At 39.3% G+C, this 15,385-nt stretch overlaps 1 protein-coding gene across 2 annotated transcripts in view; it reads left to right on the top strand.

Annotated features, from left to right (window-relative positions):
• The first annotated feature begins 10,600 nt into the window (after positions 1-10,600).
• The window catches only part of LRRC3B (leucine rich repeat containing 3B), a 211,955-nt gene continuing 207,170 nt past the window's right edge, over positions 10,601-15,385 (top strand). The window contains exon 1 of one of the 2 annotated variants that reach the window (XM_063452210.1): positions 10,601-10,979. The gene's annotated coding sequence lies outside the window, so the exon portion shown is untranslated. Of the gene's footprint in view, positions 10,980-12,476; positions 12,686-15,385 lie in introns of those variants that run through there. The other variant, XM_063452211.1, reaches the window with a different exon arrangement.

Consider the following 15,385-nt stretch of genomic DNA (forward strand, 5'->3'; position numbering starts at 1 on the left):
TGTCCATCGGTTAGACAGGCCATATATCTGCTTGTTTGTCTCTCTGTGTTTACCTGTCATTTTACACCTACTACAGTCGAGTGAACAATTGATGTGATATTGTACGATGTGGTATTCTATGTAAAAGCACTGCTAAGTATTCTAAGCTTCAGACTGAATTTACTTTTCAGAATGAATACATACTTACTTTCTGTTTGTTACAGATCCTCAACTGGTTGCTCTAATTGAGAATGTAGTCTGGGTTTGTTAAAAGATACTTTTAAAGGTCATTGTGACAGATTAACCTTTCCTTGCTCAAGTTATCATCAAATACCAGCGAATTAGTCATAATGGAAGTTTATAACTCCGGACTTCAACTGTAAAGAAAGCATACACAAGGCTTTTCATTTTAGAAATAAAACAAAGCCACTTAAAAAAGATAGAAAAAAATAAAGAAAAATAGGACAGTACATCTCTTGGAAATAAGGGTTTTGGTAAGTGTGATTATGTCCATGCATTGCAATTGAAAAGTTAAAATACATGTTTTTTAAAGAGCCTTTAATCCTTATCTAAATATGATTTCACTTACCTCTTGCCACCTGAAGGTCTAACTTTTGCTCCTACAATGTTTTATTAAATGTTACTCGTTGCTGTACCCAGGGCCACCATCAGGAAACTCACAACTCAAGGTCTAGGCCCCTCGAGGGACCGCCTCCAGGCCAGCATTCAGAGCCCACCTCCAAATCCCGCCCACAGGATCCGCCTCCAAATCCGCCCACAAGGAAGAAGTGTTTGTAGAGTGGATACAGGTGTGTCTTTTGTTGATTCAGTGTGTGTTTGTGTATTGACTGCAGTGTGTGTTAGTCCATGTGTAGTGGATGCAGTGTGTGTGTAGTGGATGCACTGTGTGTATATTTTGTGAGCGTGTATATATATGTATATATACACACACACAGACATAATTTGTGTTTGAATGTAAGCATGTTTTTGTATGGAGTATGTGTGTGAATGTTGGTGTTTGAATGCAGGTGTGCATTCGTGTGTAGTGTATACACTTCATACAATAAATACAGTATGGAGAGACTTAAATTATTATTACAGGCTATAGGCACCTGGGTGCTAATTCTCTTGCTGGTATTCCCTCAAATACCAATATAAATAGTGACCAAAAAGAGAAAGAGAATGCACACCAGAAATCACAATAAATAATCAACCAGGTTTAATAAAACCAATATCAGGTTGAAATACAATGCAACAAATACAATTAAACAATAATATATAAAGTGATACAAAAATAGGCGTAACACATAAGCAATAAACAATAATAATATACCAAAATTCTCACATGCCTAACTGGGCAGAAACAGGAATCAAAAATAACCCCCCAATGTTTCGGCACCTCCTGGTTGCCTTTATCAAGGCCGTTTATATCCACACACCACTAGTCTCCTTAAATAGCACTTTCACATCTGATGGCCATCAGTATGATAGGGAAGCCAAAAACCGGAAGTGACAAATACACCTCCCCCTTTTGGCATCACCACATATATACAAAATACTCCTTAACCCATAATAGTCACCATTACTCTACATTTGTCAGCATGATTCTAAACATTAATAGCAATCTATTGCATTACCTATCAGAAGGTACCAGCTGGTCTCTAGCAACACATTGCGATCACAAATATCCGGCTCGGCAAAACGAGCTAGCTGTCACGCGCATGCACAATGAAATGAAGTCCGAGTCGCCATCTTTGTTACTGGAAAAGAATGTCTTAACGAACTCGCGCACGCGCGATGATGTATAATGGCACCTGATCGTAATGCGCATGCGTGGACGGACGCAATATCGCCATTTTACTCAATGGCTAGAGAACTATACAAAAAAGGGACATAAAAGGGACATAACCTCATTCAAAACAGCATGACTATAAGGGATAGTATTCCCACGCTGTGTAAAATGACACAGAGCATTCTGATTGGTGGATTTCAAACCAACCAATCAAAGTGCTGTGACAGGTAAATGTAGACTTACCTGTCAGTCTCTTCATTTACCTGTCAGAGCACTCTGATTGGATGGCTTAAACCCACCAATCAGAGTGCTCTGAGCCTAATTGCAGAGCGGGGCAAAGCTTTATAAGCCTTCCCCCGACCCTGCAGAGCTCAGTCTGCGTGGAGCCCTCCATGGGTGAAGATGGATGTTACAAATCGCTATTTGTAACTGGCCCTTTAAATGGAAAATTGCCCTGCTTCCCTGTATTGTGGAGAAGCCTATTTGCCAGCCTCCTTCCTCATGACTATGGCCCCTGGAAGATTGTGCCCCTGAAAACTTATTAACTTTTATTGGGTGTGTATGGCCCTTTAAGAACCGTCTGGGGACATATTGTGACTTTGCTGAACAATACCCCTTTAAGACTATGTCCCCAGACCTGTAAAATAACTTGCCCCTGGCTCTCTCCCACTTGGTTCAGTAAATAGGGCTTACTGAACCAAGTACCACACAGGCGGACCACCGAGAAGTTAAAGTGTGCAGGTAATTTACCTCCCAGGCTGTGAGGTTACTGCAGGTTAATTGCACGTGGTGGCGGCCATCTTTGTTCATTCGAAGGCGGTCAGCGGTGTATGCTAAAGATTCTGTGGAACTGAAATCGGCTACACATTTTGCCGAACACCGCTGACCCTTACCTTCTCCTACACTTCGTTTTTCAGCTCCAGAGACTAAGTCCCGTTCGAAATTGACCAACCGCACAGCCCAAATCTATGGAACTGTTTTGGGCAGGAAATTGTGCTTGCGGTCGGTCATAAAGGGACCTCCAGCTAACTTTTGATCCACTGGAGGGATTTGGCTGATTTTTGGAAGTATTTATGTTTGATGTATGCTGAGTTCAAATATGTTATTTATGGAGATTGAATGTATAGTTTTAAAGCTACAGTGTATGTGTGAAAACTGTATTTTTACTGTATGCTATAATTATGTTATGTGTTTATCTGAGGGGAGGAGACATGGGGGTGGTACCATGTATGTGATTGGTTAATTTCATCCTCCCCCTGGGAGTGTCCTGTATGTACCTTTTTGTAATAAAAAGCAGGCTGGGTGTCCCAGTCCTCAGTTCTTCTTGACCCTTCAAAACGTAGCCTTGTCTCGTTATTGGAGGGAATTGCTGTATCACACTGGGGATTGCTATGCTCTGCATATTCCCCTGAGCTTTAATCACTTAGCTCTTTTAAGAGCTTGTTCCGGATACGCTCTCCTGGAGGAGAGGTCTTCCCCACACGGTCCTGAATGCTGGAGGTTCATTCCAGGGTGGAAGGAAGACGGCGCGGCTCCAGTTAAGCTACGGCGGTTGTGGAGCGTGCGGTGGTTGTGGTGTTGTCTGCAGTGCTTGGAGTCCTCTGTAAGCGCTAGGAGCATCCATCAACGGAGGGTACTCGGTCGGAGTACACGGAGCTCCGTTACAATGGATTATTATTTTTTTGCGCTTGGTTTATTTTTATTTTTTTATAATTGCCTCGGTTATTATGATTTTTTTAATTGCCCTTTTTGGGGGCTGAAAAAAGAAGATTTTAGAAGAAAGAAAATATCGAATGGTAAGTTTTATTTATTTTTTTACAGGTACTTAGTTAAAGGTCCCACCCTCATTAGTTTTTAGGGTGAGGGGGTTAGGTAGGGGGATAAGTGTTATTGGGGGGGAGGGGGTGACTAGGGGTTTGGGGACCCCTAGTCACCTGGGGGGATATTTTCTTTAGGGCCCCCACCCGCCACTCAGGGGTGGGGGGCAGGGGGGAGGACACTAGGTCCCCCCTTATTACAATTTAGGGCCCTCGCCCGCCGCTCAGTGCCGAAGTTGCCGAAGTTCCGAAGATCCGAAGTGCCGAATTTCCGAAGTGCTGAAGTGCCGAAGTTCCGAAGTTGCTGAATTTTCGAAGTGCCGAAGTGCCGAAGTTCCGAAGTGCTGAAGCGCCGAAGTTCCGAAGTCCCGAATTGTGAAAATCCTGAATTTCGGAATACCGAACCGAACCAAATTTTTTTCCCATGCACATGCCTACCTGTTTCTTACGTTTTCAGTGCAGGAGGGTGGCTGTGGCTAATGGGAGTCAGCTGGCTCTCCCCTTCTCACGGTCTCCACTCTGCCTCCTTCCTCCCGCACAGAGTGAGCTGGGAGAAAGTGACTGGCTGTCACTTCCCCCCAGCAGTACTGATGGATGCCATTTTTAAAGGGGCCCGGTCGTGCTATTAAACTCTTAAGATATAGGGCCCATCGGGTGTCCCTAAGTTATTTATTAACATGAGAATTGTCAGGAATTCATAGTGAATTTCAAATTTAATGCAAAAATAGACAAACTGGTAAAACAAAATCTCCAAGTCATCTATACTTGCAGTTTATCTGTACTTTCAGTTTGTCTGAAATGTTAAATTCACTTTCAATTCCCAACAATTCTCACTGTGGTAAGTAAGCCTGTGAAAGTATTCCCCAATAGGAATGATGGTGTTTAACTTCAACCCAACCAATTAATTTTCTTGTGACAGTACTCAATTTTTTAGGTGTGGCCACTCCCATTATGTCCAAGATTTATATGCTTAATATTCAAATTTTACCTAGAGTATATCACAAAATGTTGACATCCCCAAATAAAGTTCATGATATGTACTTTCCTTTTTGAATTTGTGTTAATAAGTATATCCAGTATTTAATATACTTCAGGAGTATGGCTTGGAATTATGAAAAGAATGAGTGTCCATGAACTGAAAACTAGCATAAAGATAGAGTTCTTAGAGCTGTTATTAATGGAAGATTCTCAGCCTGCTGGTAAATCAGTAAAGTACTTTGGAGTTCTATTATGTGTTGGCTGTGGCTGTGACTGGGGCTGTGTAGTGAAATATTCCTGCTGCTACTGTAATCAGTACAGAAGATGTAATTAGGTTCCCTTCTATGAATTCCTTATGAACACACTGCAGGCATGGTTGTCTACATCGTAAGGCAAGATGAGTTATCTGCCCCCCAGGAAATTGCTCTAAATTATTTCATTTTTGTTGTGCTCAGACTAGAGTCTGGTTAAAATGCTTTTCCAGTATGAAACATGTAGACTGTTGCATGTCCCTCTCTATGGGAGCCGGCTATGTTATGTGCTGCCGTGATGATTTTAACCCAAACATGGGGAATTAAAGAAGAGTATGTTTTAAAATACAACGTGCCTCGGAGTCGATGCCTTGTTTTTCCTTCATACTGAATTTTGTTACTTGACCATGTACAACGTCAAGGACCTGGAGAAGGAAATTGTTCACCTTGTAAAAAGTTTTGAATTACTCTGTAATGGCGTAGTGAATTTATTTTGTCCATGTCATCTGAGCCACAAGATAGTTTATTATGCTATGAACCATTCCAAGCAGGGTATGAATGGAATGCATCATAACCAGCAAAGTCTTAAGATGAAAACGTATTAAAGGGACTCTCATTGAAGTGCTTCCAGTTTCTGGAGGCCTCGAGCACTGTCCTTCCAATCCATGTTAATCCTTCTTTAAAGTTTTAATGCAAAGCAAAGGTACCCAGCAGAGGTACCCTTTTGTGCTTGAGCTATTGAGGAAGTATTAGCCTGATCAGCAATGGACAACTGTGATTGACCGAGGCTGTAATCCTATAACAGTGTCCATTACTGGTATGTATTGGTATGGCTAGAATGAAGTGTGTAATCTCTGCCTTAGCTGTACCTCCAGTAAGGGGCTGGCCTGTCGGTGGACTGGGACACATGTTTACCGTTAAATTGCTTGAAAACAGTTTAACACTGAATGGAGGGACAGTACAGGAAAAGTAAAGGCACTCTAACGAATCCAATAAGTTGGAATGGTTACCGTGCCTACAATAACTCTTTAATATATAAAGGACACTCATCAGAATTGTCTTTCAATCTAAAGATTTACAATGTTAAATATGGAGTGATGCCAGAGGCTCAATCCATTTTAAATTTATTTGACTGTGAACAGTGTTAAAATACATACGAATTATGGATGTGTTTGAAAGAAGAGAGCATATTTATGCAGCCACGCAACATAAAATCGTACAGTCCATTAATAGGAATTTCAGAGAAGAGCAATGCTTATTTATACAATAAAAAACAAAGAAAGGAGTTACTTGTGCACTATCCCAAATCCCTATATGCACATTTAAATATCTGGAGTTTTTTTAGTATCACTCCAATGGACAATTAAGTGTTAGCTCACTGGCAACATCTAAACAAACCGCTTAGGTGAGTCCTACACTAGCAATTAACCTTGCTTCTTTCAGCTTCAGGTAAAAATCTCTAATGAGAAAGACGGGTATTTTTCTAAACCCCTACCTAAGTATTAATCCCTAATAGGGTTGTAACATGGCTGTACACTACAAAAGCAAATACAAATATACAAATGTAAGTAATGTGCTCCAGCTCCCTTTACTCCTGGGTGGCAGCAATCGCCGTCTTCAGACTACAGAGAGATGCTGCAGAATGAGGCCTTGCCCGGACATCCCCATGTAGTAGGCATTGTTGCCGTCAACAACAGGACGGTGGTCCAGGGAACCAGCGTCCACACGTGGCCGGACTTCGGGGAGCAGCCTACCGGTGTGTGAGATGGCTCGGGAGGGGATCCTGATCAGCCAAACTAGACTTCAGTGCTATAAATGTTTAAAATATGTATTTCTTAATTTTGGGTTCAAAAAATAGGGGTCATCTTATACATGAGGGCATCTTACACACAGAAAAATATAAACTAAATGTTATTGTATGTATTGGGGGCAATGCCTATTTGTGTTAATACATGCACCCAACGCATTTCAGCTAGTAAATAAGTATTGAGTTCCTTGGGAATCCCATTATGAAGTTAGATAGATAGATAGATAGATAGATAGATAGATAGATAGATAGATAGATAGATAGATAGATAGATGGACAGACAGAGAGGCAGAAGGATGTACAGACTTATGGACAGAACCCAGTACTAGCCTGAGCCAGTTATTTTTTTTTCAATTGGCTGGTTTCACTAATTAAAATATTTTAGCTGATCAAATAGGAGGTCTTGGGTTCAAATTTTGATGATATCTAAACTTGAAAAATCATCCAGTTAAAAACCGGTATGTAGTAATAAGTGCACTCAATACATGAAATGCATTAGGCAGCACGTCTGTTTGTGCCAGGCATTTTTCTTTTTTTTTTTGGTGGTATGACAGCTGGATTGCTAATTGTATAGCTGCAGTAGAGATGGAGCCTTCCCTTATACTCTACTATGCACGGTTTTAAGTGAGGTAGAAATTAGAGTTATATTTATATAGAACTACATTTTGTGGCTTGATCTGCTCTCCTGATTTTTAATACCCTTTTGGACTTTGATTCAACACAATAATAGTATCCTCTTAGTTCTATGTCCCATTTGCTATGGAGTAACGTTATTAGTGAATATTAGATCTTATATTTTTATGTACTTTTTTTTTAAGGGGAAATTTATGTTTCAAGACAGGTAGCTGTGCCACAGCTATGGTTTTAATTTAGAGTCACAAGGAACTAAGAGTCCCTTGTGAATATGGCAGATATGGGTGCTAATGATGCATAGCTGGAAAATGCAATGACACAGTACCTTGGGAATTGGACATTATCAGAGTTAGGGCACAAATAATGGCAAGGGTGCTGAGGAACGCAGATTTTAGTAGTTTCAGTAGATACAGCAATGGGTAAAGAATATCACAAAACAATTCAATATGTTTCAATGGAATGACACTTGATCAAACACTGCTCTCGCACTGCTACATAGAAACATTACATTTAAGCAGGCTACTGCAAATCTGCATGCATTCCATTCCAAATAGATGTGTGGTAACGCATAAAAACTCAATATATCTATTCTTTCAAGAAGCACACTGTGGCTATTATTAAGTGTTTCTATGTATAAGACAGCTTGCACCTTGTTCCAATTGAGGTCTTTCTGTGGTGGCTCTAATCATGGAATGATATTTAGTTACTTTCATCCTTTGTTGGATTATGCTAGCCCTTCCTGATATTTCGAAAGCAACACAGAATTCTAGGGGGACACTTAGCAAGCAAAGCATTGTTTATAAGAAGAGCTCTTCATATTTGTAAAGCAATCTCCGAATGCTATGGTAAATACCAAAGGGACTGCTCAGTCTGTGCGCTGCATAGGAAAATGCTGCTTTAAAGTTACTGGGCCTTTACAGACTTATTTATGCTTTCTTCATACTTATTACATCTATCTATCTTAGTTAAGCCATGTGAGCCACTTTTACTGTTGCAAGATCAACCAACCAAGTGTGTGATGTACCAAACTGCTGTTTTAAAACCAAATGCTGTGCATTGCACATGCAAAGATAATTTTGTTTAACCCCTTCACTCCCACCCCTGCGAATGTGTGCGGCAACACATTTCCAAGCTTATATATATATATATATATATATATATATACATATATATATTTATTTTTTATTGCCATCCTGATGAAATCCCATGTATGGGGCTGAAACGTAGATGTTTTAATGATGTAAATTAAAAGTTATTTTTTTATTATATTCTATACAAGTCCTTAGAGTGCGGTCATTTTCAGTTTTTCTACATTTTGTGTGGCCATTTAAATTATACTCCAGGAGTGCATGTATCTCAGTATATATATATATATATATATATATATATATATATATATATATATATAATAGCAATATGAAATGTCAGAACATAAACATTAAAGGACCACTATAGTGCCAGGAAAACAAACTCGTTTTCCTGGCACTATAGTGTTAATAGGTCCCCCCCACCCTCATGGCCCCCCTCCTGCTGGGCTGAAGTGGGAGGAAGGGTTTAAAATCTTACCTTTCTCCAGCGCTGGGCTCCCTCGGCGCTGGGGACTCTCCTCCTCCTTCCGACGTCATCAGCTGAATGTGCATGCGCGGCAAGAGCCGCGCGAGCATTCAGTCAGTCCATAGGAAAGCATTCTCAATGCTTTCCTATGGATGCTGGCATCTTCTCACTGTGTAAATCACAGTGAGAAGCGCGGAAGCGCCTCTAGTGGCTGCCAATGAGACAGCCACTAGAGACTAGATTAACCCATATGTAAACATAGCAGTTTCTATGAAACGGCTATGTTTACAGCAGGCAGGGTTAACCCTAGATGGACCTGGCACCCAGACTACTTCATTAAGCTGAAGTGGTCTTTGTGCCTATAGTGGTCCTTTAATTTCTCCATTGGTGAGCAATTGAAACTGTGTCTGCTCAAACAATTGAAACTGTATCTACAAGATACATTAATGAAAGCAAATAATGATCTCAAAGATGTTATTAAATATACAGTCAGTGGTAATATTTTAGAAATATTAAAACTTTAAATCCACAGTGAGATGTCTGGTATTTCTGGTGTCATGTTTGAAAGTGGCAGATTTGTAAGTAAGTATGTGACAGAAAATGACTATACACATTAAACATGACTACACATTTTTATGTTGTATAGTTGATTATTATTATTATTATTATTATTATTATTATTATTATTTATATAGCGCCATCAGATTCTGTAGCGCTGTACAATGGGTGGACTAACAGACTTGTAATTGTAACCAGACAAGTTGGACGTACAGGAACAGAGGAGGTGGAGGGCCCTGCTCAATGAGCTTACATGCTAGAGAATAACTCAAGTTTGATAAATGACTCTCTTAGTGATATCCTGATATGAGATTTTCAGAGGCACAATCTCACATTGTACACTATTCATTCACATCATGAGTCTTACACTTCAAGCTGACCCGTGTATGTATAATGTATTATATATTTATGATATATTGAATTATATATTATATATAACACTTGCATTTACGTGTGTTTGCAATTGCGCCTGTATGCATGATTTGTGTTGTGAACTATATAACTTGAATAGTTTTTTTAGACATTAAACTGTGCTTGGATGGTTGACAGATTGCCATTAACCTTTACAGTAACAAAGTGACAACAGGATAACCCACTGGCAGTCATGTATAAGCATTTAACCAGATATGCATACATGAACCACATGAATGAGTGTGTGTGTGTGTGTGTGTGTGTGTCTATAAAATCTTTGTTGACACTTTTCTCTTCCTGCCTGCTTGCTGCTTGCCACAGAGTGAGCCCTGCACAGTAAAACAGTCAGCAGCATATCCAAGGGCAGTTGAGCAGAGATCAAAACATTCCCTGCAAACCAAGATAAGGTATAAAAGACGACAAAAAAAAAAATGCATGGCGCTGTAAAAGCCTGCTTGCAAGAACTGTTTAGGAAACCAGTTAGCAATATTTCACTGACCATGCCACATTTTAGTACTAGGACCTGCAAGTACAGACACTGATTTTAGTATGAATGACATACATTAAGCATCCCATTTCTGAAATGTCTCTGTGTGTCTGTGTGTTCGCCTGTTTCCAAGGTGTAATTATTTATACTGCACAGGTTTCTATAATGACAGCTGGCACAGCACAGAAGCAGGAGCCAGGCAAACCTTTCCCTCTGCTGGGTCCTGAAATTCCAGTGTGATGGCTGCTGAGAGATGATTATTACATGGAGACAGGGTCATGTCTGAAGATCATGAGCTCTCCATAGATATGACACTGGTGTGCCATCCCAGTCACACCCACCCATATTACCAGCACCCCCCACACAGGCATCTCAGTGCTCAATGTTGCTGTGGAGAAATCCAGGCAAGATGTGCTGGGTGTGAGTGGTCTGTGTATGTGTGTGTGTGTGGCTGTGCAGCTTCTTCATTGTCTGTCTCCTCCACACTCACCCGGACTCTCCTCCCCTGGGCTGCAGCTGGAGGGGGAGACCTTTCCAAACCCTGGCAAGCCTCAGGATGCACGGAGGAGAGCCCTGACACCCATACCAAGGGAGAGAGAAACCTCCACACCCGGACTACATACAGCGTTACCCCGTCACAAGCAGAGAGCTGGAGCTCAGCATGCTGTGCCTGTCTTCCTCTCCTTCCAGCGGAGTGAGGTAGTGATAGCAGGTAAGGACTGAGCTCTCTTTGTGACGCCTGTTGCTCTTCAGATGAAGAAGAAAGGGGATTCTGTCTATCCAGGTAGCTATCTGTTGCCATCTACCTTTATAGCACTGGTTTTCTGTTGAAACCACTGAAATGCTGCCGTACACCGGCCATTCTGTTACATTGGGTGATGGTGGTGATGATGGCTGGTAACGTGAAGCTTGCAGGTGTATCAGTATTCAACTCCATCAAGTTTCAGAGCTGGGTTCCTCCTGGAAGGAATGGCCAACATTCCATCCTTGGAACTCGGGCTCCTGCACCTGCACACAGGGACCAGTGACTCCTGTCACTCATTCTTCTATAGGCTTTTTATTTTTTTTTTATTTTTTTAGTGATGGTCTAATATTGAGATCAGTTCCTTGGAGCCCTTCTCCCTAATTTCTGGGAGTAATTGGTCATTCTAGTCAGGGATATTGTTTAATCCCAGGAGAGACGCACTTCTGATTTCTTCGACGAGTGTTTTTTGTTTTGTTTGTTTTTAAATCAGAAATGGTGAAAATATATCTAGCCAGCTGTTTTATAACAAGGCAATGATCAGGCTTTAAGCTGGTAATAGTAACTATATGTTTCTGTTAAGAGCAGCGTTCGTACATAGCTCAATACAACTTTTGCTTACAAGAATACAGTGACATTCATACATAATCAATCATCAATCTATCTATCGACAGGATGGAAATCACAATGGAAGGGTTTAAAATCAAGCACAGGATAAATGTGTGTGTGTATACATACACAAACACACGTCTGCTGTGAGTGTACCTATATACTCACTTTATAAATATACATATAGCAGAGAAAATACTCAAACGTTTGTAGGTCTTTTAAAACAAGCATTCTGATTAGTTTACAAAATAACAATTTATTTTTCAGTAGAATACTTCATGGTAAAAGTTCTTAGAGTGCCTTTCTATTTTAATACTAATACTGTTTTCCAGAGTTAGCACTAATACTATTTACATATATAGAGAATATGAGTAATATAAACAAAACACAGACACGACAAACACACACACACACACACACACACACACACACTCACACACTCACACACTCTCTCTCTCTCTCCTTTCTCATCGGTCTGTCTGTCTGTCTGTCTGTCTGTCTATCCGTCTATCCATCCATCCTGCATGGCACTTACTAATACAACCATGCAGAGGCACATTGCCATTTGCATTATGTCACCTAGACTCGGTATTCTATGAATCACAGGGTAGCGTGCTGTTTATATGAAGGGGGGTATGATGAGGTTATTTATGTGTGCTGAATATAACGAGTGATTACTAAAAAGGAAGCCAAGGCTGGTCTATGGGCACCATGCCCCTTTGTTCAAACCCTGTACTTCAGGCCACCGAGCTACACAATGTGAACACTCCCTTTTGGGCTGTAGCCACAACAAAGTATTATTAATCCATAGTTATGCTGGAATGAGCAGGCTGCAAACAGTTTGATGGGGCTGTTTATTATGCTGGTTGCCTGCTCAGACACTACATATTGTTGTATGTGCAAGTGATCCAGGCTTGAAAAAAAATAGCACTAAGCATAACAAAATCAAAACAAACACAGGGAGAGAGAGAGAAAGGTGGAAGAACAGAAGTCAAGGAGATTAGATTTGATTGGAAATAAGCAGAATCAGCCTAAAGCTGTTGGAAGCCTCAAGAGAGGAGCCAGAGGTATTTGATTTACTCTGCTAATAATTAATACTAATTGTTTTGGCATATATGTTAATGTGATTTTTTTTTTGCCAGCTTAACTACATAAAATATGGTCATACATAATTTTAATTATGGTAATAAAAACAATATTTATAATATTAATGATAATGCAAAGAATATACTGAATAATTAGTCTGAATTGTATCTATCATAAGGTAGCGTGCAAAACACAACCCTTTTATAGCCTGTATAATATATCACAAGAATGAAAATGTCTCCTGATTAAATGAGGCACAAAGGCTCCAAATAATTGATATAGTTGAAATACCAGTTAAGATTTTACTAGTTTCATTAACTGTTCAGTTATCTAAGTTCGTGTTTAAATGAATCATTGGAAGGGTTAAACATTGGAATTAACACTTACATGGCGCTGGTGTTGATATTAAGTCCAATCATTATATAATATTTAATAATGGCTACTACATGGCTATTATATATTTTGTTGACCAGCTAGGGTATTAGACATGGATTGTAATTGATTGGTTGATTGAGAGATTTTAAAATAGTAATGAAGTGTAATTAAGTCCATTCAGTCTGTATGGGTAGATATTATACACAGTATTATTTTAAATACACAGCTTACAAGTCATGGTAAGCATTAACACATGAATGAGAGATATAATACATTAATACATTAAAATTCTAAATCATGGCAGAGATCTAATACAGCTTTGCAAACAGTATAGATTGATAAATGTAATTAGCTGAACATGTGCAAATCAATAGAAACACACATAAAACATTTATCTGAAGCAATATTCCCAATTATATGCCAATTTATTTCAATTTATTCCGTACAGTGCAGAGTAAACAGTTGGTTTTCGTAGTCCCCCAGGCCTTTTTACCAGCACAGATTGCTTTGTAATCTTAGACCATTCTTAAAAGCTAAACATTATTTGCTATTTAAGTTACAATCATAGAACAATCTATATTACAGCTAAGATATATATATATATAAAAAAAAAAAAACAGGAATTGTCTTTTTATTGAGTATTGTGACTGCCCATTCAATTTTGATGACATTCATGTAGACTACACTATAGTCTGATTGTTTTATTATACACTTCAGTGAATTGTTTTTTAAAATGGTGCTCACTTTAGTTAGATGTTTTGAGTTTCTCCACTACTGAGATCCTAGCTGTAATTTCAAGAGAATAATTGGTATTTGCCACACAGTGGGCATATGTATGAGGTGTCTATAAGCTGTTACACAATGAGCTGTTGTACAATGAAAACAATAGATTTTTCGATGGTTGGCAGAATGTTCCCTTGTTTGTCTAAATATACTGTATTTGTTAAATGAGCAATTTCTGCATGACATCAGCAATCTACGATAATCTCACCAAAAGGAAAACTGCCGGCAAAATAACAAATTATTGATGCTGTTAATGAAGCATACATTGCATGCATCTGAATAAGAATAGAAATACAAATGTATGTAATCTTCTTCTGGCTCAAACTTCCTCTGGGTATAGATGATTGAAGTAATTGTAGACTTTTCCCAGGGCAACAACATAGGAAAACGTGGGTTCTTTGTGTATTAATATATTTAAACAATGCCATTATCCTCTTAATATTACTAAGGATGTCCATGCTGACCCCTGGTTGTTTACATATATCATGCCAACCAGCATTTGTGGTTTTAAGACTGTTCAACACAGCTTTATAGAGGTAATCAGCTTGGGCAAAGAGACAAAAATATTGGATATGTCAACAATAAGGAAAGAAACACGAAAATATTACACTTTTTGCTTAGTTCTAGTTTTCAGTCTAGCTGGGGGTCTACCTTTCTCCACCCATTGTTGTGAAGATGTAAAAGAACCTGGAAGTCTTGGTTTGATTTTTATTAAGTGTTAATAGTTTTCCTGGTCATGTATTTGAGAGTGTTCAAGAAATGATAATATATCACATTGGTAATGACCTAAAGAAAACAGTGTTACTCCTTTTTTATTTAATGTTTTTAGAAATGGAATAACTGATTTCTAAGTGTATGTGATCAGATGTCTTCTTGGCTAGTTTCTACATGTGTTTTGAGGTGTAAAACATGAAAGGTACTAAAATAGGCAATTTAAGAGTCCAAACTATGCAGACTTTCAGAGTTGTCTCAACATGGGATCTCTAATTATTAGGGGACCACATATTACCTTGGAAAACACATCCTTGAGTTCTATGTCTATCTATTCTATGATTTGTTATTGGAGCTTTATAGATGTATGTATGCACCAGGTTTCAACTTTTAACCAAACTGTAAGAGCTTTACACAAATCCGATCTATCTACAACACAGTACTGTCTCTGAATTTTGGAAACCCACTTCTTAATTTGTCAATCACAAATAAACATGCAGTTGGGGTTCCCAATTAACAAAGGACACCTGGTAGAATTCTTCAAATGTTTCCACAATATAGACAGCAGTGTGATGGTTAATAAAAGTATCTCCCTCACCTGCTAGTGCGGGTAGGGCTGGGAAGGGGGGGAGGGGGGGTTTCTGTATACTTACCCTGATGAGTAGGAGGTACAGCCAGATTAGCTCCTATTTGTAGCAAAGGAAGCCCTTCCACAGTACTTGGCATATTTGATCATTCCATTCAATCTACCTGCACATTCACAATATTGACATAACAGCAATATGCTCACTATAACAGAACCATGGAGATGC

This window comes from Pelobates fuscus, chromosome 4 (genome assembly GCF_036172605.1).
Source record: "Pelobates fuscus isolate aPelFus1 chromosome 4, aPelFus1.pri, whole genome shotgun sequence".
NCBI classification, from domain to species: Eukaryota; Metazoa; Chordata; class Amphibia; order Anura; family Pelobatidae; genus Pelobates; species Pelobates fuscus.